The sequence below is a fragment of the Pan paniscus genome, chromosome X, assembly GCF_029289425.2.
Source record: "Pan paniscus chromosome X, NHGRI_mPanPan1-v2.0_pri, whole genome shotgun sequence".
Classification (NCBI taxonomy): domain Eukaryota; kingdom Metazoa; phylum Chordata; class Mammalia; order Primates; family Hominidae; genus Pan; species Pan paniscus.
The window spans coordinates 75404279-75427426 of NC_073272.2; positions in this window are offsets into that span (position 1 = coordinate 75404279).

Sequence of the window (23148 nt, forward strand, 5' to 3'; positions counted from 1 at the left end):
CAGCCAGACACCGGTAGTAGTGTTACACCTCTCTGAGACAGAGCTCCTGTGGAGAGGGGCCAGGGGCCAACCTCCATCTTTGCTGTTTGGACAACTTCGCTGTTTCAGCCTTCGAGCTTTGGAGAGTCCAAGCCAACCGGGGGTGGAGGGGACTCCTGAGCACAGCACAACTGCTCTATGAAAATGTGGCCAGTCTGCTTCTTTAAATGGGTCCTTGATCCCATTCCTTCTCACTGGGTGGGACCTCCCAACTAGGGTCTCCAGCCACCCCCACCACTGTTATCTGGCTAAACAGTTTTGAAACCTCCTTAGGATAGAGCTCCCAGAGAGAAAAGTGAACCGACATCTTTGCTGTTTGTGTGACAACCATTCCAGCCTGCAGGTTTTGGAGAGTCCAAGCTGACCAGGGGAGAAAGGGATTACCCAACACAGCACAGCTGTTATATAAAAACATGGCTAGACTGCTGTTTAAAACAAGTTTCCAATCCTGTTCCTCCTCACTAGGCAGGACCTCCCAACCAGAACCTCCAGCCACCCTCGAGGGTGTTCTTTGGCCAACAGAGATCCGAATACTTCCTCAGTTGGAGCTCCCAAGGGGAGGGGCAGGCCTCCATCTTTGCTCTTTGGGTGACTTAGCTGTTTCACCCTTTTCGCTTTGAGATTCTGAGGTGACAAAAGGCTGAAGCAGACACCCAGCACAGCAGAGCTGCTCTATGAAAACATGGCAAGACTGATTTTTAAAGCAAGTCTCTGATCCTATTCCTCCTCACTGGAGGTGACTTCCCAACTGGGGTCTCCAGCCAGCTCCTTCAGATGCATTCAGGCTGGCAAAAAGTCCATACCTCCCTGGGATGGAGGTCCCAGAGGGAGGGGCAGGTTGCCATTTTTACTGTTTTGCAGCCTTTGGTGGTAATACCTCCAGGTACCAGAAACTCCAAGGTGACTAGCAACTGGAGTGGGCATCCAGCATACCACAGCAATCCGGCAAAGAAAATGTCTAGCCTGTTACATTGGTGTCTGTTTCCATATCTCATCACCAGGCAAGTCTTCCAGACCTGGGCCTCCAGCCATCATCTGCCAGAGATACTGAGCCAGTAGCAACTTTACAGCTCCCTGGACAGAGTTTCCAGGGGCAACTGAAAGTCTTTCTACCACTGCCTCTGCAGTGGACCTGTCTTTGCTAACCTTGGGCTAACAAAGGAGTAAAAACCCTACCTAGGTGCCTTATCCACACCTCCAACAAGCTGCAGTTGACCCAAGAAGAGGAGGCCAGTTTGTCTCCAATGGGTCCTACACACCCCCTGCTGCTCATCACCAGACAAGGAACCCCTGGCTTGGGCCCACAGCACAAACCCTCCATCCTAGGCTGATTTCACTGCACAATTGCTGACCCACATTTTTTGGGGGTGGAGCCCCCAGGAGGCAAGCAAAGTGGTGGCACAGCAAGCCAGCTGATATGGAGCCCAGAGGGTTTAGTGTGGGAGCATCTGTAGTGGAGCGTGGCCAGGTACGGCCATCCCTCTTGGCTCAGCTTGCTCCCATAAGAGACTTCAGACCTAGGGGAATGGTCAGATCTGATCTCTGCCATGCAGTCTTGCACACCAAATGGGGCTGATCTAACCTGAGCACTCCTTGGTCTCCTGGCCTCTTCCAGGGTTTCACCCTGGACACTCCAGCTTACAAGGCAGTCTTGGATGCCCTGGGGACACACACCATACTTTCTGCACTAGTAGACTGTGCCTGATCAGTGGAGAGTGCCAAAAATGTGGCCCCTATGGCCCTGCACAGCCTGCATATTCCATCCTCATACTGCAGCTTTCCTCAAGTCCATGGCAACTCTCCACATCCCTTTTCTGGCACCTGTCTGCATGAGTAGGTTTTGCTTCACATGCTCTGCCAACACACGGGATTGCAGTACACCCCCACCACCTCCACTGAACACCAATGAAGATGAAGCCTTAGTGGGCACAGAGCCAGCAAGCCCCACCCCCACCAGCACCTAGCCCCTGTGCTAATGCTGCACAGAGAACAAGGTATCCTCCCACACCCCGAGTGATCACTCCTGCTTGCAGGGAACAAAGAAGGCACCCAGACCTGTGCTGGCCAACAACCTTCCAAAAGCCAATACCACCTCCACTGCAACAGTGCACACAATCTTCAGCAGGGGCTTTCTGCTCCCCACCACCCCCAGCTGCCTGGCCTCTGCCACTGTGGTAAATGCCTGCAGGAAGGCAGGTACCCCTGTATTTGCTAACACTCTTGCTGCAGCTGCTGCACATTGGGCCCCACAGCACAGTGGACTGCAAACCTCATGGACCAGAGAACAAAGTCAGGGCCCCAGAGTTAGCATATGCAGGCCAGGGGTTGGGAGCTGAGCACTGGCCCCCTAAAAGCTTTCTGAAATGAAGCCATTTGGCTGAATCAAACTTGTACCTCAATCGAACCATCAAGGTCATGAATAAAAGAAAAGAAAAGAAAAGAAAAGAAAAGAAACCCAGCCAAAGGTCAGCAACCTCAAAGATTGTAGGTACATAAACCCACAAATATGAGAAAGAATCAGTGCAAGAACACTAAAAACTCAAAAAGCCAGAGTGCCTTCTTTCCTACAAATGACCATATCACCTGTCCAGCAAGGGTTCACAACCAGGCTGAGGCTGAGATGGCTGAAATGACAGAAGTAGATTTCAGAACATGAACAGGAATGAAGTTCATTGAGCTATAAGAGTACATTGTGACCCACTGCAAGAAAGCTAAAAATTATGATAAAACATTGCAGGAGCTGACAGACAAAATAGCCAGTATACAGAAGAACACAATTGACCTGACAGAGCTAAAAACACACTACAAGAATTTTATAATTCTATCACATGTATTAATAGCAGAATAGACCAAATGGAGGAGTCTCAGAGCTTGAATACTGTCTTTTTGAAATAAGACAGGCAGACAAGAATAGAGAAAAAAGAATAAAAAGAAATGAACAGAGCCTCCAAGAAATATGGAATTATGTAAAGAGATTAAATCTATGACGGGCTGGTGTACCTGAAAGAGATGGGGAGAATGGAACCAACTTGGAAAACATATTTTAGGATATTATCCATGAGAATGTCCCCAATGTAGCTAGGAAGGCCAACATACAAATTCAGGAAATACTGAGAACCCCAGTAAGATATACCACAAGAAGATCATCCCCAAGACACAATCATCAGATTCTCCAAGGTTGAAATGAATGAGAAAAATGTTAAAGACAGCTAGAGACAAAGCTCAGGTCATCTACAAAAGGAAGCCCATTGGACTAAAAGTGGATTTCTCAGCTAAAACCCTACAAGCCAGAAGAGATTTGGGGCTAATATTCAACACTCTTAAAGAAAAGAAATTCAAACCAAGAATTTCATATCTGGCCAAACTAAACTTCATAAGCAAAGGAGAAATCAGATCTTTTTCAGACAAGCAAATGCTGAGGGAAATTGTTACCACCAGATCTGTCTTACAAGAACTCCTGAAGGAAGCACCCAATATGCAAAGGAAAGACTGTTACCAGCCACTACAAAAACACACTGAATTACACAGTCCAGTGACACTATAAAGCAACCACATAAACAAGTCTGCAAAATAACCAGCCAGCATTATGATGACAAGATAAAAGACATATCAATACTAAAGTTGAATGTAAATGGGATACATGCCCCAATTAAAGGTCACAGAGTGTCAAGCTGGATAAAGAGCCAAGGCCCATTGCTATGTTGCCTTCAAGTGACCTATCTCACGTGTAATGACACACACTGGCTCAAAATAAAGGGATGGAGAAATACCGACCAAGCAAATGGAAAACAAAAAAAAACAATCCTAGTTTCTGACAAAACTGAATTTAAATCAACAAAGATCAAAGAAGACAAAGAAGGGCATCATATAATGGTAAAGGGTTCAGTTGACAAAGATAATCTAGCCATTCTAAATATATATGCACTCAACACAGGAGCACCCAGTTTCATAAAGCAAGTACATAGAGACTTTCAAAGAGTCTTAGACTCCCACTCAATAACAGTGGGAAACTTTAACACCCTACAGACAATATTAGTTCAATCATTGAGACAGAATATTAACAATGATATTCAGGACTTGAACTCAGCACTGGATCAAATGGACCTGATAGTTATCTCCAGAACTTTTGACCTCAAACCAACAGAATATACATTATTCTCATCAACACATTGCACTTACTCTAAAATCAATCATATAATCAGAAGTAAAACACTCCTTAGCAAACGTAAAATAACTCAAATCATAACAAACAGTCTCTCAGAACACAATGCAATCAAATTCAAAATGAAGATTAAGAAATTTACTCAGAACTGTACAATTACATGGAAATTGAATAACCTGCTCCTAGATGACTTTTGAGTAAATAATGAAATTAAGGCAGAAACCAATATGGTTTTTGACACTAATGGAACAAAGAGACAACATACCAGAATCTTTGGGACACAGCTAAGGCAGTGTTAAGAGGAAAATTTATAGCACTAACTGCCCATGTTAAAAAGTTAGAAGGATCTCTAGTTAACAACCTAATGTCACAACTAAAAGAATTAGAGAGCCCAAGAGAAAACATATTTTAAAGCTAGCAGATGATAAGAAATAACCAAAATTAGAGCTGAACTAAAGAATATAGGCATTAAAAAAACATTCAGAAGATCAAAGAATCCAGGAGCTGTTTTTTTTTGAAAAAATTAATTAAATAGATAGACTGCTAGCTAGATCAATAAAGAAGAAAAGAGAAAAGACTCACATAAGAATGGCGTGAACCCGAGAGGTGGAGCTGGCAGTGAGCCGAGATTGTGCCACTGCACTCTAGCCTGGGTGACAGAGCGAGACTCCGTCTCAAAAAAAAAAAAAAAAAGGAAATGACAAGGGGGATATTACCACTGGCACCACAGAAATACAAACAACCATCAGAAAATATTATTAATTCCTCTATGTACATAAACTAGAAAATCTATAAGAAATGGATAAATTCCTGGGCACATACACCTTCCCAAGACTGAACCAGGAAGAAATTGAACCGTTAAACAAACCCATAATGAATTCTGAAATTGAGGCAGTAATAAATAGTCTACGAACCAAAAAAAGCTCAGGACCAGAAAGATTCACAGCTGAATTCTACCAGATGTACAAAGAAGAGCCAGTGCCATTCCCACTGAAGCTATTCAAAAAATGGAAAAGAAGGGACTCCTCTGTAACTCATGCTATGGGGCCTTCCTAACTGATGTTATTGGTCTGAAAACTTCAGACCAATATTCAGCATCATCCTGATGCCAAAACCTGTAAGAGATACAACAAAAAAAGAAAACTTCAGAGCAATATTTTTTATGAATATCAATGCAAAAATTCTCCACAAAATACTAGGAAACTGAATCCAGCAGCACATCAAAAAGCTTATCCACCATGATCAAGTAGGTTTTATCCCTGGGATTCAAGGTTTGTTCAAAATGTGCAAATCAATAAATGCAATTCATCACATAAACAGAGCTAAAAACAAAAACCACATGATTAGCTCAATAGATGCAGAAAAAGCTTTCAAAAAAATTTAATGTCTCTTCATGTTAAAAACTCTCAATAAATTATATATTGAAAGAACATACCTCAAAATTATAAGAGCCATTTATTGCAAACCCACAGGCAATATACTGAATGGGCAAAAGCTGGAAGCATTCCTCTTGAAAGCCGGCAGAAGACAAGGATGCTCTTTCTCACCACTCCTATTCAACATAATATTGGAAGTCCTGGCCAGCGCAATCAGGCAAGAGAAAGAAAGAAGGGACATTCAAAATAGGAAGAGAGGAACTCAAATTATCCCTTTTTGCAGATGATATGATCCTATATCTAGAAAATTGTATCATCTCAGCCCAAAAGCTTCCTAAGCTGAAAAACAGCTTCAGCAAAGTCTTAGGATACAAAATCAATGTGCAAAAATCACTAACATTCCTATACCAACAACAGTCAAGCTGAGAGCCAAATCAAGAATGAACTTTCAATCACTATTGTCACAAGAAAGAATAAAATACCTAGCAATACAGCTTACTAGGAAGGTGAAAGGTCTCTACAAGGAGAACTACAGACCACTGCTCAAAGAAATCAGAGATGACACAAATGAATGAAAAATATTTCATTCATTCATTCATTCATGGATAGGAAGAATCAATGTCTCTAAAATGGCCATATTGCCCAAAGCAATTTATAGATTCACTGCTGTTCTTATTTTTAAAGCCATTGAGATTCTTCACAGAGCTAGAAAGACTATTTTAAAAACCACATGAACAGAGCTAGAAAAAACTATTTTAAAAATCACATGGAAAGAAAAAGCACAAGTGGTTAAGGAAATTTTAAGCAGAAAGAAAAAAGCCTGAGGCATTACACCACCTGAATTTAAACTACTCTACAGGGTTACAGTAACCAAAACAGCATAGTACTGGCACAAAAATAGACACATAGGCCAATGGAACAGAATGGAGAATCCAGAAAAAAGACCACACCCCTACAACTACCTGATCTTTGACAAACTTGACAAAAACAAGCAATGGGGAAAGGATTCCCTATTCAATAAATAATGCTAGTGTAACTGGCTAGGTGGATGCAGATGATTGAAACCGGACTCCTTCTTTACACTATATACAAAATTAACTCAAGATGTATTAAAAATACTTAAATATAAAACTGAAAACAAGAAAAACCTTGAAAGTCAACATAGGCAATGTCATTCGGGGCATAGGCATGGTCAAATAATTCATGACAAAAATGACAAAATCAATTGCAACCAAAGCAAAAATTGACAAATGGGAACTAATTAAACTAAAGAGCTTCTGCACAGCAAAATAAACCATCAGTAGAATAAAGAGACAACCTAAAGAGTGGGAGAAAATGTTTGCAAACTATGCATCTGATAAAGGTCTGCTATTCAGCATCTATAAGGAACTTAAATAAATTTACAAGAAAAAAAACAAACTCATTAAAAAGTGGGCAAAGGACATGAACAGGCAATTATCAAGAGAAGACGTACATGTGGCCAAAAACTGTATGAAGGAAAGCTCAACATCACTGATCATTAGATTAATGCAAATCAAAATCACAATGAGATACCGTGTCACACCAGTCAGAATGTCTATTATTAAAAAGTCAAAAATAATGGATGCTGGCGAAGTTGTGCAAAAAAGGAATGCTTATACAATTTTGGTAGGAGTGTACATTCATTCAACCATTGTGGATGACAGTTTGGTTATTCCTCAAAGACCTAAAGACAGAAATACTACTTGACCCAGCAATCCCATTACTGGGTATATACACAAAGAGATATACATCATTCTATTATAAAGACACATGCATGCATATATATTATTGCAGCCACTATTCACAATACTAAAGATATGAAATCAATCTAAATGACCATCAGTGATAGACTGGATAAAGAAAATGTGGTACATATGTACCATGGAATACTATGCAGCCATAAAAAAAACCCAAAATTACGTCCTTTGCAAGTACATGGATGGAGCTGGAGGTCATTATCCTCAGTATACTAATGCTGGAGCAGAAAACCAAGCACCACATGTTCTCACTTATAAGTGACAGCTAAATGATGAGAACACATGGACACATAGAGGGGAACAATACACACTGGGGTCTATCAGAAGGTGAAGGTTGGGAGGAGGGAGATGATCAGGAAAACTAACTAATGGATACTAGGCTTAATACCTGAATGATGAAATAATCTGTACACCAAACCCCCCATGACCCAAGTTTACCTATGTAATAAGCCTGCACATGTATTCCTCAACTTAAAAATTAAAAATAAATATATAGAAAAAAAGAAGTCACAAAAGACAATATAATGCATGTCTCCTTTTATATGAAATGTCTAGAATAGAATAATTTATGGATACAGAAAGTATACTTATGGTTGCCTAGGTCTCAAGAAAGAAGTGAATGGGGAGTGATTGCTAATGGATATGGGTTTTATTTTTGTAATGACTAAAATGTTCTAAATAAGATTGTGATGATGGTTGTACAAGTCTGTAAATACACTGATAACCATTGAATTATACACTTTAAATAGGCCAATAACATAGTATGTGAATTATATCTCAATAAAGCAGTTAAAATACATAAAAAGAATAATCGATTTTCATGTTCCTTTACACTGGCTATTGGCTTGCCGACTGGTGTTTTCAAATCCTGTTGATTCAAGTGCAAATGTATATGCATCACTCTGGGTTTTCTCTAGAAAATATTTGCTATGACCTTAAAACTTTGTGTATCTTCTGACCCTGAAGATGTTGTCTAATGGAAATTATTGTAAGGCAATAGTCGTTTATGAGAACAAAGTTTTTACTCTCATAATGCTTATCACAGTGATACCCTGCAAAATTATTAAAACATAAAACATATCATTTCTGTTGCAAGAAGAAATGATAGAACAGCTCTAAAATGTAAATATATGTCTCCATGAGAAGATAGCAGTAGCTTAGAAAACAATGTGGAGACAGGATTAATCACCTGCCAAGTAAAGATCCCCTGGGCCCTGAGTAATCAGCAACAATATCCAGGCAGTACAGTACTTTCCATGGGCCTTGGGTTAGACACAGAGACTTAATAGCTTCAGATTTGACCCAGCACATTCCCAGCTCTGGTGGCTATGCGGGAAAGACTCTTTCTGCTTGAGGAAATATGAGAAAAGAGTAAAGGGGACTTTGTCTTGCAGCTTGGATACCAGCTTGGCCACAGGGAGGTAGAGCACCAAGAGGGCAATTGGGTTTTTCAATACCAGGCACTGGTTCGTGGAAGGCATTTATGAAACTTCCCTTGTACAGAGGGTAACTCGCTTCCTGGAAGGGAGGGTTCCAGTCCAGGCAGTACTCACCATGGTCCTGGGGTGGTGGTGGCCAGAGAGAGAAACTCCAATTCTTGTGAAAAGGGGAAGAAAGGGTAGGAATGGCTTTCTCTTGTGGCTTGGGTGCCACCTCAGCCACAGTAAACCAGGGTACCAGGTGGATTCCTAAGATTGCTGATTCCAGGCTCTGGCTCCTGGATGACAATTCTGGACTTGCCTGAAAATGGGAACTTGCCAACTTGTAGGGATGGACAGAAGCCTGGCTGGCTTTGCTACCTGCTGATTATACAGCTCTAGAAGTTTGAGCAGACATAGGTGTTAGGTAGATCATTGTTACCATGGGCCTTAGGGGAGAAACAGCACCTTGCTGGCTTCAGGTTTGAGCAAGCACAGTTCAAGTGATGGTGGCCACAAGGGTTCTAATGTCCCTCTTCCCCAAGCTCCAGGCAGCTCTGCAAGACAGAGGCTCCATTTATTTGGAAGAAAGTAAGAAAAGGGAACAAGAGCCTTTGCCTTGTAATACAGAGAATTCCTTTGGATTGTACCCAAGACCACCAAGGCGGTACATCTACTACTCTTCAAGAGTCATGGCATTACTGTGCTTGGGGTACCTCCTAATGCAGATATGGCTGCAGTGGCCAGAAACTTAGATTACAAAACCCAAGTCCCTTCAAATACCTCGAAAGACTTTCCAAGAAGAATGGGTACAAACAATCCCAGACTATAAAGACTACAATAAATACTCAACTCTTCAATGTCCAGACATCAAGGAATATCCACAAACATAAACAACAAGACTATCCTGGAAACATGGTCTTACCAAACAGCCTAAATAAGGCACCAGGGAGCAATCCTAGAGAGAGAGACATGTGACATCTTTGAAAGAGAATGAGAAATAATTGTTTTGAGGAAAGTGAACGAAATTCAAGATATCACAGAGGAAAAATTCAGAATACTATCAGATAAATTTAACAAAAAGAATGAAATAAGTAAAAAGAATCAAGCAGAAAATCTGGAGCTGAAAAATACCATTGCAATACGGAAGAATGCATCACTCTCTCTCTTTTTTTTCTTTTTTTTATTATACTTTAAGTTTTAGGGTACACGTGCACAATATGCAGATTTGTTACATATGTATACATGTGCCATGTTGGTGTGCTGCAACACCATGGAATACTATGCAGCCATAAAAAGGATGAGTTCATGTCCTTTGTAGGGACATAGATGAAGCTGGAAACCATCATTCTCAGCAAACTATCGCAAGGACAAAAAACCAAACACCGCGTGTTCTCACTCATAGGTGGGAATTGAACAATGAGAACACATGGACACAGGAAGGGGAGCATTACTCCCTCTTACCAGCAAAACTGATCAATCAGAGGAAAGAAATGCTGAGCCTGGAGACAGGTTATTTGAAAATACACAGTCAGAGGAGACAAAGGAAAAGAGAATAGAAAAGAATGAAGCACATCTACAGGATCTAGAGAAAAACCTTAAAAGGGCAAATCCGTGGTATTGATCTTAAACAGGAGGTAGAGAAATAGATGGGGATAGAAAGTTCATTCAAAATGATGATAACAGAAGATTTCCCAAAACCACAGAAAAATATCAATATTTAAATAGAAGTACAAGCAGATTTAACCCAAAGAAGACTACCTCAAGGCAATTAATACTCAAACACCCAAAGGTCAAAGGGTCTTAATAGGAACAAGAGAAAAAAAATAACATATAATGGAGCTTCAATATGTCTGGCAGCAGATTTTTTAGCAGAAATTTTATAGGCCATGAGAGAATGACATGACATAACATATTTAAAATGCTAAAGGAAAAAAATCATGCATCATTTTTTTAAGTTTTCACCCTAGTCTCCTTTTTTTATTTTATTTTATTTTATTTTATTATACTTTAAGTTTTAGGGTACATGTGCACAATGTGCAGGTTAGTTACATATGTACACATGTGCCATGCTGGTGTACTGCACCCATTAACTCATCATTTAGCATTAAGTATATCTCCTAAAGCTATCCCTCCCCCATCCCCCCACCCCACAACAGTCCCCAGAGTGTGATGTTCCCTTTCCTGTGTCCATGTGTTCTCATTGTTCAATTCCCACCTATGAGTGAGAACATGCGGTGTTTGGTTTTTTGTTCTTGCGATAGTTTACTGAGAATGATGATTTCCAATTTCATCCATGTCCCTACAAAGGACATGAACTCATCATTTTTTATGGCTGCATAGTATTCCACGGTGTATATGTGCCACATTTTCTTAATCCAGTCTATCATTGTTGGACATTTGGGTTGGTTCCAAGTCTTTGCTATCATGAATAGTGCCGCAATAAACATACGTGTGCATGTGTCTTTATAGCAGCATGATTTATAGTCCTTTGGGTATATACCCAGTAATGGGATGGCTGGGTCAAATGGTCATTCTAGTTCTAGATCCCTGAGGAATCGCCACACTGACTTCCACAATGGTTGAACTAGTTTACAGTCCCACCAACAGTGTAAAAGTGTTCCTATTTCTCCACATCCTCTCCAGCACCTGTTTTTTCCTGACTTTTTAATGATTGCCATTCTAACTGGTGTGAGATGGTATCTCATTGTGGTTTTGATTTGCATTTCTCTGATGGCCAGTGATGGTGAGCATTTTTTCATGTGTTTTTTGGCTGCATACATGACTTCATTGAGAAGTGTCTGTTCATCTCCTTTGCCCACTTTTTGATGGGGTTGTTTGTTTTTTTCTTGTAAATTTGTTTAAGTTCCTTGTAGATTCTGGATATTAGCCCTTTGTCAGATGAGTAGGTTGCGAAAATTTCCTCCCATTTTGTAGGTTGCCTGTTCACTCTGATGGTAGTTTCTTTTGCTGTGCAGAAGCTCTTTAGTTTAATTAGATCCCATTTGTCAATTTTGGCTTTGGTTGCCATTGCTTTTGGTGTTTTAGTCATGAAGTCCTTGCCCATAACTATGTCCTGAATGCTAATGTCTGGGTTTTCTTCTAGAGTTTTTATGGTTTTAGGTCTAACATTTAAGTCTTTAATCCATCTTGAATTAATTTTTGTATAAGGTGTAAGGAAGGGATCCAGTTTCAGCTTTCTATATCTGGCTAGCCAGTTTTCCCAGCACCATTTATTAAATAGGGAATCTTTCCCCGTTGCTTGTTTTAGTCAGTTTTGTCAAAGATCAGATAGTTGTAGATATGTGGCATTATTTCTGAGGGCTCTGTTCTGTTCCATTGATCTATTTCTCTGTTTTGGTACCAGTACTATGCCGTTTTGGTTACTGTAGCCTTGTAGTATAGTTTGAAGTCAGGTAGCGTGATGCCTCCAGCTTTGTTCTTTTGGCTTAGGATTGACTTGGCAATGCAGGCTCTTTTTTGGTTCCATATGAACTTTAAAGTAGTTTTTTCCAATTCTGTGAAGAAAGTCATTGGTAGCTTGATGGGGATGGCATTGAATCTACAAATTACCTTGGGCAGTATGGCCATTTTCATGATATTGATTCTTCCTACCCATGGGCATGGAATGTTCTTCCATTTGTTTGTATCCTCTTTGATTTCATTGAGCAGTGGTTTGTAGTTCTCCTTGAAGAGGTCCTTCACATCCCTTATCAGTTGGATTCCTAGGTATTTTATTCTCTTTGAAGCAATTGTGAATGGGAGTTCACTCATGATTTGGCTCTCTGTTTGTCTGTTATTGGTGTATAAGAATGCTTGTGATTTTTGTACATTGATTTTGTATCCTGAGACTTTGCTGAAGTTGCTTATCAGCTTAAGGAGATTTTGGGCTGAGACAGTGGGGTTTTCTAGATATACAATCATGTCATCTGCAAACAGGGACAATTTGACTTCCTCTTTTCCTAATTGAATACCCTTTATTTCCTTCTCCTGCCTAATTGCCCTGGCCAGAACTTCCAACACTATGTTGAATAGGAGTGGTGAGAGAGTGCATCCCTGTCTTGTGCCAGTTTTCAAAGGGAATGCTTCCAGTTTTTGGCCATTCAGTATGATATTGGCTGTGAGTTTGTCATAGTTAGCTCTTATTATTTTGAGATACGGCCCATCAGTACCTAATTTATTGAGAGTTTTTAGCATGAAGGGTTGTTGAATTGTGTCAAAGGCCTTTTCTGCATCTATTGAGATAATCATGTGGTTTTTGTCTTTTATTCTGTTTATATGCTGGATTACATTTATTGATTTGCATATATTGAACCAGCCTTGCATCCCAAGGATGAAGCCCACTTGATCATGGTGGATAAGCTTTTTGATGTGGTGCTGGATTCGGTTTGCCAGTATTTTATTGAGGATTTTTGCATCAATGTTCATCAAGGATATTGGTCTAAAATTCTCTTTTTTGGTTGTGTCTCTGCCCGGCTTTGGTATCAGGATGATGCTGGCCTCATAAAATGAGTTAGGGAGGATTCCCTCTTTTTCTGTTGATTGGAATAGTTTCAGAAAGAATGGTACCAGTTCCTCCTTGTACCCCTTGTAGAATTTGGCTGTGAATCCATCTGGTCCTGGGCTCTTTTTGATTGGTAAGCTATTGATTATTGCCACAATTTCAGAGCCTGTTTTTGGTCTATTTACAATTAAAAGAACTAGAAAAGCAAGAGCAAACACATTCAAACGCTAGCAGAAGGCAAGAAATAACTAAAATCAGAGCAGAACTGAAGGAAATGGAGACCCAAAAACCCTTCAAAAAATTAATGAATCCAAGAGCTGGTTTTTTGAAAGGATCAACAAAATCGATCGACTGCTAGCAAGACTAATAAAGAAGAAAAGAGAGAAGAATCAAATAGACACAATAAAAAATGATAAAGGGGATATCACCACTGATCCCACAGAAATACAAACTACCATCAGAGAATACTACAAACACCTCTACGCAAATAAACTAGAAAATCTAGAAGAAATGGACAAATTCCTCAACACATACACCCTCCCAAAACTAAACCAGAAAGAAGTTGACTCTCTGAATCATGCATCATTGAATAATATATCTAGGAAAAATATTTAAAGAGTTTCCCTGACAAAAAAAAATAGCTGAAGGATTTCACCAACAGCAGAACTGTCCTACAGTTCTACAGCTAAAAGGAGTTTTTCAGTCTGAAACAAAAGGATGTTAATGAGCAAGAACAAATCATCTGAAGGTACAGAACTCACTGATAATAGCAAGTAAACACAAAAACAAGAATATTATAACAGTATTATTGGTGTGTAAATTACTGACATCTTGAGTAGAAAGACTGAAACTAAAGCAGTAAAAAATAATAACCACAACCTTTCAAGACATAAGCAGTTCAGTAAGATGTAAATAGCAACAAAAACTTAAGAAGTCCAAGAATGAAATTAAAAAGTGTAGAGTTGTTGGGGGGCGTGGGAGGGATAGCATTAGGAGATATACCTAATATTAAATGACGAGTTAATGGGTGCAGCACACTATCATGGCACATGTATACATATGTAACTAACCTGCATGTTGTGCACATGTGCCCTAAAACTTAAAGTATAATAAAAAAAGTGTAGTTGATATTGGTTGTCTTTTTGCTTGTTAGTTTCTTTATGCACTCAGTTTTAAGTTATAATTACTTTAAAATACCGAGTTATAAGATAGTATTTGCAAGCCTCATTCTAACAGCAATGCACACACAGAAAAAAGCAAGAAATTGAAATACACCACCAGGGAAAATTATCCTCTAAAGGAAGACAAGAAGGAAGGAAGAAAAAGAGAGGATCACAAAACAACCAGAAAAAAATCAAAATTGCAGGAGTGAGACCTCACTTATCAATAATAGCATTCAATGTAAATGGACTGAGCACTTCAGTCAAAAGACAAAGAGTAGATGCATGGATTAAAAAAAAAAGAGACCTAAGAATCTGTTGCCTACAAGAAACAAACTTCACCTATAAAACACACATAGAGTGAATATAAAGGATGAAAAAAGATATTCCATGCCATTGGAAACCAAAAAAGAGCAGGAGTAGCTATACATATATCAGACAAAATAGATTTCAAGACAAAAACTTTAAAAAGAGACAAAGAATGTCATTATGTAATGGCAAAGGGGTCAATCCAGCAAAAGGATATGTAAATATATATGCACTCAACACTGGAGAATCAAGATGTATAAAGCAAACATTATTAGAGCTAAATACAGAGATAGGCTACAATATAATAAGAACAGGAGACTTTAACTTCCTCTTTCATCATTGGACAAATCATTTGGACAGAAAATCCACAAGGAAACATCAGGCTTAATCTGTGCTATAGATCAAATGGACCAAATAGATATTTATAGAACATTTTATCAAATGGCTGCAGATGCACATTCTTCTCAGCACACAGATTATTTTCAAGGATAAATCATATTTTAGGCTAAAAAACACGTCTTAGAAAATTAAAATTAAAATTAAATTTTATATCAAGTATCATCTCAGACTTCAGAGATGACGCAAAACTAGAAATCAATAACAAGAGAAATTTGGAAACTATGCAAATACATGGAAATTTTAAAAATGTGTTTCTGAATGACCAGTGGATCAATAAAGAAATTAAAAAGGAAATAAAAAAATTTTGAAACAAATGATTATGGAAATACAACATAACAAAACCTATGGGATACCACGTATGCAGTATTAAGAGGGAAGTTTGTATCTGTAAGTGCCTATATCAGAAAATTAAAAAAACTTCGAATAAACAACCAAATGATCCATCTTCAAGAGCTAGAAAAGCAAGAGCAAAGCAAATTCAAAATTGGTAGAAGAAAGGAAATAATAAAGATCAGAACATAAATAAATAAAATGGAAACAAATAAAACAATACAAAAGATCAACAAAATGAAAAGTTTGTCTTTTGAAAACATAAAAAAATTCTCAAACCTTTACCTTAAAAAAAAGAGAGAAAACCCAAATGAATAATGTGAGAAATGAAAAAGGGGACATTACAACTGATAATACAGAAATTCAAAGGATCATTAGAGGCTACTATGAGCAACTGTATGCCAATAAATTGGAAAACCTAGAAGTGGATAATTTTTTAGATAATGCAACCTACCAAGATTGAACCTAGAAGAAATCCAAAACATGATCAGAGCAATAACAAGTAATGAGATCAAAGCCATAATCAACGTCTCTCAGCAAAGAAAAGTCTTGGACCTGATAGCTTCACTGCTGAAATTTGACATTTAAAGAAGAACTAATACCAATCCTATTCAAACTGTTCTGAAAAATAGGGGAATGAATACTTCCAAACTCTTGGTACAAGGACGGTATTACCCTGATACCAAAACCAGAAAAAGACACATCAAAAATAGAAAACCACAGGCCAGTATTCTTGATGAACATTGACACAAAGATTCTCAATTAAATACTAGCAAACCAAATATAATGACGTATTAAAAAGATTATTCATCATAACCATGTTGGATTTATCCTAGGGATGTAAGGATGGCTTACCACATGCAAATCAATCACTGTGATACATCATGTCAACAGAATGAAATTTCAATTGATGCTGAAAAAAATTTGACAAAATGGAACATCCCTTTATGATAAAAAAAAAAACCCTGAAAAACTTGGTACAGAGGGAACATACCTGAACACAATAAAAGACATATGTCACAGACACACAGCTAGTATCATACTGAGTAGGGAAAACCTGCCAGCTTTATTTTTCTGAGATCTAGGACATGACATTGATGCTTACTTTCATCATTGCTGTTCAACATGGTACTGGAAGTCCTAGCTAGATCAGGCAAGAAAAAGAAGTAAAGGGCATTTATATTGGAAAGGAAGAAGTCAAAGTATGTTTGTTTGCAGATGATATAACCTTATATTTGGAAAAGTGTAAAGATTCCACCAAATCCATTAGAACTAGTAAACAAAATTGCAGGATACAAAATCAACTTACAAAAATCAGTAGCATTTCTATATGCCAGCAGTGAACAATCTGAAAAAGAAATTGAAAAAGCAATCTTATTTAAAATAGCCACAAATAAAATAAAATACCTAGAAATTAACTTAACCAAAGAAGTGATAAATCATGGAAGAAAGATTTTACCTTACCTAGAGCTGAAACGGATTTAGGAAGCTTAGCAAAATATAAAAGTAGAAGAATCAATGGAAAGAGCCCTGTAGGCGCTCCTGGTTTCCAGCTTGAGCTTGTGGAAATCATCCTTGTGTTTATCTCATGGGTTTCCTTGGGCGTACAAAGCCATTGGAATTAAGGAAGGGCCACAGGGTGAAAGAAGCTTCTAGCTGAACTTTGTACTAATTTTGACCAAATGTGAATTTTCTTGAGCAGAATCAATGGGCAAAGGGGAAGTGCAAACTTTCTCTTTCTTTCTTTCAGGGATACCAATAGGTCATAGTTTTGGTCTCTTTAGGTAATCCCATATTTCGTGGAGGCTTGTTTGTACTTCTTTATTGTTTTTTCTTTTTTTTGTTTGACTGAGTTATTTCAGAGAGCCAGCCTTTGAGCCCGGAGATTCTTTCCTCATCTTGGTCAGTTCTGCTGTTAATACTGTGATTGCATTGTGAAATTCTTGAAGTTAGTTTTTAAGTTTTATCATATCACTTTGATTCTTTCTAAAAGTGGCCATATTGCCTTTCATCTCTTTTACCGTTTCATTGTATTCCTTAGAAACCTTGGATTAGGTTTTGACTTTATCCTGAATTTCAAGGATCTCCATTCCTATCCTTATTCTGAATTCTACTTCTGCCATTTCAGCCTGGTTAAGAACCATTCCTGGGGAAAAAGTGCAGTCTTTTGAAGGGAAGAAGACACTAGCTTTCTTAGTTGCCAGGCTTCTTGATCTGCTTTTTTTCTCATTTTTGTGGGTTGATGTTTCTTCAATAATTGATGTTCCTGTTTCTTTGGAAAGCATTGGGTAGATTTTTTTGTCTTCTTTGATGTCCTTAGGGGTTTGGTTGTGGTAGATTCAGTCAACAGACTTTGTTTCTGGAAGATTTTAGGAGGCCAAGGCTCACCTCAGGACTCCTGGGCCTCAGGTACTAACTCTGGGGGGCTGGTATTAGGTCCCCACCTTTGTTCTTTGGCTTCTTGATATTAGGAACCTGCTGTGCTAGAGGGGTTGATGTATTCCAAGGCTGGTGGTTACAACACTCCAATGGGTGGTGCCAATCAAACACTTCACTGGGTGGTGGCAGTAGAATCTATGCTAATTCCCACCTGCCAGCAGTGGTGGAATCACAGCATGGTGCACACTCATTGGCTGGATAAGGAGTCTGGAAGGCACAGGGTTGCCAGTTTCCATGTGGGCATTTATAGTAGCAGTGGCGGTGGCACAGTATGTGGGAGGGGTGGGGCTGTTGATTTCCATTCATGCATTCATGTTGGTGGCAATGTTGGTGTGGAAGCATGACACCGGCAGATATGAAACTAGTGCCCTCCATGCATGCATTCACACAAGCAGCAGTGGCAACACAGGGTGGAGGCCAGGGCTGCTGGTCTCTATGCACACATGCAAGCAATGGTGGTGCAGCAGGAGTGGGCAGGGTGTGCTCACATACAGAGTAGTGGCATAGTGGGGTGCATACATAAATGCATGCTGTCAGTGCATGTGCATGCTGGCATGAGGTCAACCAGCATGCACATGCACTGACAAAGCAATGTCAGGGGTAGCTGTGGGCAAATTTGTGCTGCCAAAGGGGCACAGAGGAGGCTGTAGTTGGGGGAGTGTGTGGGTGGGCTTGTGTGCACCAGTAGAAGCTGCTCTGCTGGAGCTCTGCAAATGTGAGGCATGGTCTGTCAGTGCAGGAACTGTGATGTGTGTCTCCAGGAGGCATTCCAGCTGGGCACCCAAGGCTGCACTGCAAGCATGTGCACTAGGGGAGTAAAGGTGAGCCTTGGGGGATGGACATCCCTGGCTGTACTCCACTGAAGACACTCACACACCAAATCCTTTGGGTTCCACACTGGCTGGTCTTCTGCCTCTACCACTTCTCTAAGCAGCTCTGCCTGCCACTATAAGTGTCCATGCAGGTTAGGGGGTCTCCTGCTGCCAGAATTCCAGAGATCCATGGTGTGGGCAGGTTGCTCCTCACCTGCTCAACTTACCTTTTCCCTGGGAGTGGCTGGCGGCCAGGAACAAGTCCCAGTGCATGGAAGTCCCTTGCAGGGTTCCCACCTTCCTTTCTCTATAGCCCAGCATCTGTGTCTTCCCTCCATCAATTCTCATTGTCTTTCCTCCAAAGATATGCTTGGAGTGTGCCAGGCTTCCCAATGTCCTAGTCTCTTGGTGGCAGATATTTCTCTTGGCTGCAATGAGTGAGCCACCTTGCCTATAATTTTTAGAAGGCTTTTAACTAGATATTATCTCATTTATCCATTTTTGCTTTGGTTGTCTGTGCTTGTGAGGTACTACTCGAATCTTTGCCTAGTCCGGTGTCTTGGAGAATTTCTGTGATATTTTCTTGTAGTAGTTTTATAGTTTGAAGTGTTAGATAATAATCAGACTCAACAAATGGCAGAATTCACAATTAATGAAACACACAATAGTAGATCAATGTAAAAATAACTTTAAAGATAAATCTGGTTTAAATATTGAAAGAGACGAAAAAGGGACTGTAATTTGTAAGACAAGAACAGGAATCTTCTTTAACAATAAGGTATATTTTAAAAAAGAAACAACTGGAAATTTTATAAATGAAACAGGTATGCATTGAAATAAAACCATTAATAGATTGCTCATATATTTCGACAGAGTCAAGGCTGAGTATTGAGTTAGAACACAGATTAGACAGGGGTCACATCTAATTCATCCCTGTACCCCAGTGTCTAATACAATAAGGCCAACATATAACAAGTGTTTCAAAATTGCTTATTAAATTGAACTGGGTAAGTGGTCTTCAGATAGGCCAGACATCTCTGGGCTTCTCCAGTGTATAGGGGTTTCAGGGGGGCAGGACAGCCTCAAGTGGAACTACCTGAGGGCTGGGCAGAGCTGGGTGTGGTTCCTCGTGGGTGGAGTAGGCAATAAAGGCTATCTAGAAAAGAGGTATTGACTTTACCATTCACCTCAGGGACTAGCTAGTTTGTTCCCTCTCAGAGCTGGAGAGTGAATTATCTTCATTCAGCACATGTCTGGCTACTATTCATCCTCCCCGTGTCAAAGATACTTAAAGTAGTGAAAACAGATCTTATTCAGTAACTACTAACAATGCTGAAAAAAGCTGAGCTCCATTCCAATTTGTGCAAAGGTGGTTTGGGCGTTTTAAAGGGAGAATGATGTTGGGGGCTGAGTAGAGTCAGAGAAGTGAAAACTACAAAAGATTGGTCAGTGTAAATGCACTGTGTTTAGGCCATCTGTGTTTGTTAGCCGGCAGTTATCAAAGTTAGGATTTGTCCTTCCACAGAGACTGGAAGACAGGGTTCCTATCTTTCTTGATTACATTTCAAAGAAATGGCTCTCAGATCCTTGGGAGAGACATTTCTAAATTGTAAGAGATACATATTCACTGTAATAAGCCCTTTTAAATAAGTGCTCTAAAAAAGGGAGGTCAGGGTCTTATCATCAGATTTTGTCAAGAACAAACAGTATATTTTCCTGTCAGCATTGAACTTTCTCAGGCAGTCATTTTAGTGGGGTTTGGGGTCAATTATAGGGACCCAGCCTTAGGCTGTGAGAAACCATGCTAGAGTTTAGTTAGATCTCTTACTACTACAGGGGTTTGGACAGAAGTGTTAGTTCCAGGAGTTCTGCAGTTCTCCCCTGTTAGAAACTATAAGGATGTCCATGGCTATATTTATGTGACGAAACATTATATAAATGGTTGATGTTAACAACCTGCCAAAGATTATTTTTCTTACTCCCTCCCTCCTAGGCCTTTTGCAACCCCCACCCCCATTACAGAGAAAGGGGAACAATCCTGTGTGCAACCAGCTCTCCATACCTGGCCCCCACAGCTGGATCTCAGGGTGATCTCCTTTACCACCTGGAATGATAAATACCTTCTTCCAGGACAGAAGCCCTCTTTATCTTGCAGAAGGAGGCAATCCAGGCTGGGTCCTTCGCCAGGGCACCATTTTCCTGCAGCCTCTACAGGAAAATAAGCTCGTCTGAGCTGTGGCCTGAGCAGGTCAAGTCTTCAGTAGAGAGGTCAGCTTTAGAAACAATGGCTATTCTTGTGTCTTCCCTTTCTCTATCCTCCTTCCCTTCTATATTACCAAAGAAGTGAACACTTAGAGGACAGAAACTTTATCCTGTCTAGCCCATGCCAAAGAAGATGCTCTCAAGAGAAGAACAGTTTGAAAGAGGCTGCTTGGACCTTAGGCCTCAGCTCCCAACTCCCTCCCTAACTCTTTCCCCTTAGAAAGGAAATCATCCTCACTGACTGAAGCCCTGAGTGGCAAGTCAGCAGGTGGTTTCCTGTAGGACACTGAGGTCTGCTTAAATAGACCACCCATATGCCTCCATAAAAATATCTTGTGTATTGGAGTCTACAAATAATATATTCTTGATGCACCTAAACCTCACTAATTCATAACCACCTGGGATTAACATTTGCCTGAAGTATTTTCTAAAGAAAACAAAGACTAGTGATTCTAACAACCCAGGAGTTGTTTGACTTCAGCTACCCAGGTGTTGACAAGTAGTAGTTCTAAAAGCAGTTGTATGGCATGGAAATATCACTAGACTAAGATACAACTGGTTTGGGTTACAGTTCTGAAATCATCAAATGGTAGATATGTGACTGGGATTTTCTATCAATTTATTGAAAACAGCATTAAGTGGCCTAGAAAGATGTGAGTAACTTTCCCAAGTTCACACAGCTAGTAAGTGACAGAAAAAGTACCGTCCAGATCTAGAGTTCTTAACCATTCCAAATATATTGCCCCATCCTTATCAGGTGCTTGTTTATTCCTATGGTTTCTAGAGAGCAAAAGTATTAATATTTCAGGGTACACTTTTTTGCAACTTTTTTGCAACTTTTTTTGGCAACTATCTTCAAATCCTGCCTGCAGAGAATTCCTAAAGATATTGTTGAGCACTCATTGAGATGGAAGACAAACCCTGTTCAACGAGAAATCTTACTGTCTGGAGATCCCCTCTAAGAAAGAAGAAGGAGACTGCAGGGGTCTTGTCTGAACATGAAAGACACTTATGAGTTGGTCTAGATTGTCAGTATTGGAGGATTTAGGGGCAGCAATCCTTGGGGCAGGGGGAATTTCCTTGAAATCCACATATGCCAGTCTAGCTCAGCTTTTGCTTGGATTGTATGTTTATTTCTGGATGGCTTGTGTGTGTATGAAGCTGATGTAGAGAAGGGGCAGGAAAAGCTTTTCTAACCACTCATCCCTGAAAGAGGGCACTCCTAGGACTCAGGAACTGAAAGTGATTATATTCTCCGTGTTGTCTCCCTAGGAAGGATCCAAATCATAGGTTAAAGGGAATTCTGGATGGAATATATACAGGATGATGAATCCATATCTAACCAATACCTATTCTGCAAGCCCCAACATGGCCAAAACTTCAATACTTGGTGGACATTGATGGCCCACAGAGTCTGCAAATGAACTCAGGCCTTTCCATCTTCCAAATGAGTTCACAAAGATAAGAAAGATATTTTGTCTGGTGTTCTAAAGGCTTAATAGTGACTTACATTGGAGTAATTTGTACAGCATCCTCTGTAAGTCTTGTTTACCAGACACTCACTTCTACCCCTAAGTGTTTCTTAGTGGGCGTTAATTCTAAAGTGGTGCCTAAAGGATGGGAGTACTCAAATCTCTCTTGGTCTTCAAAGGAATGGCTGTGGACACAGAGAGACTATACCTTTTCCCACACCATAGGCATGTGCCCTGCAAGTCTCACTCTTGTCACTTCTGGAAAACTGCACGTGGTCTCTGTGACACAGGGCTATTTCCCACTTCTGTTCTTGCACTCTGAGCAACCCTGGGCAGGTCAGAAGTTCTTTCAGGTCATTGTTCTTTCAAGATTCCAAAAAAATTACTTAACACTTCTGGAGCTCCAGAAACGATGATATTTGACGCTCTCTAAATGAGATAAGCAGATAAGGCTGGAGGCTTGAAGAGGTTCAGCTGGAGAAGACTCATAGGTCAGAGTAGGGAGACTGGACAGAAATGCATACTCTATACCAAGACAGCTCTCATGGAGCCCCAGTGGTGGAACAAGGAAGAGCCTGGAGAAATTTCAGCTTCACTTTCATTCTCCTGAGTGCTATCATCTTGCTTCTCCACTCTGACCATGCAGCCTTTCTTTGTATATTCCAAAAGTCAGAAAATTTGAGGGGGA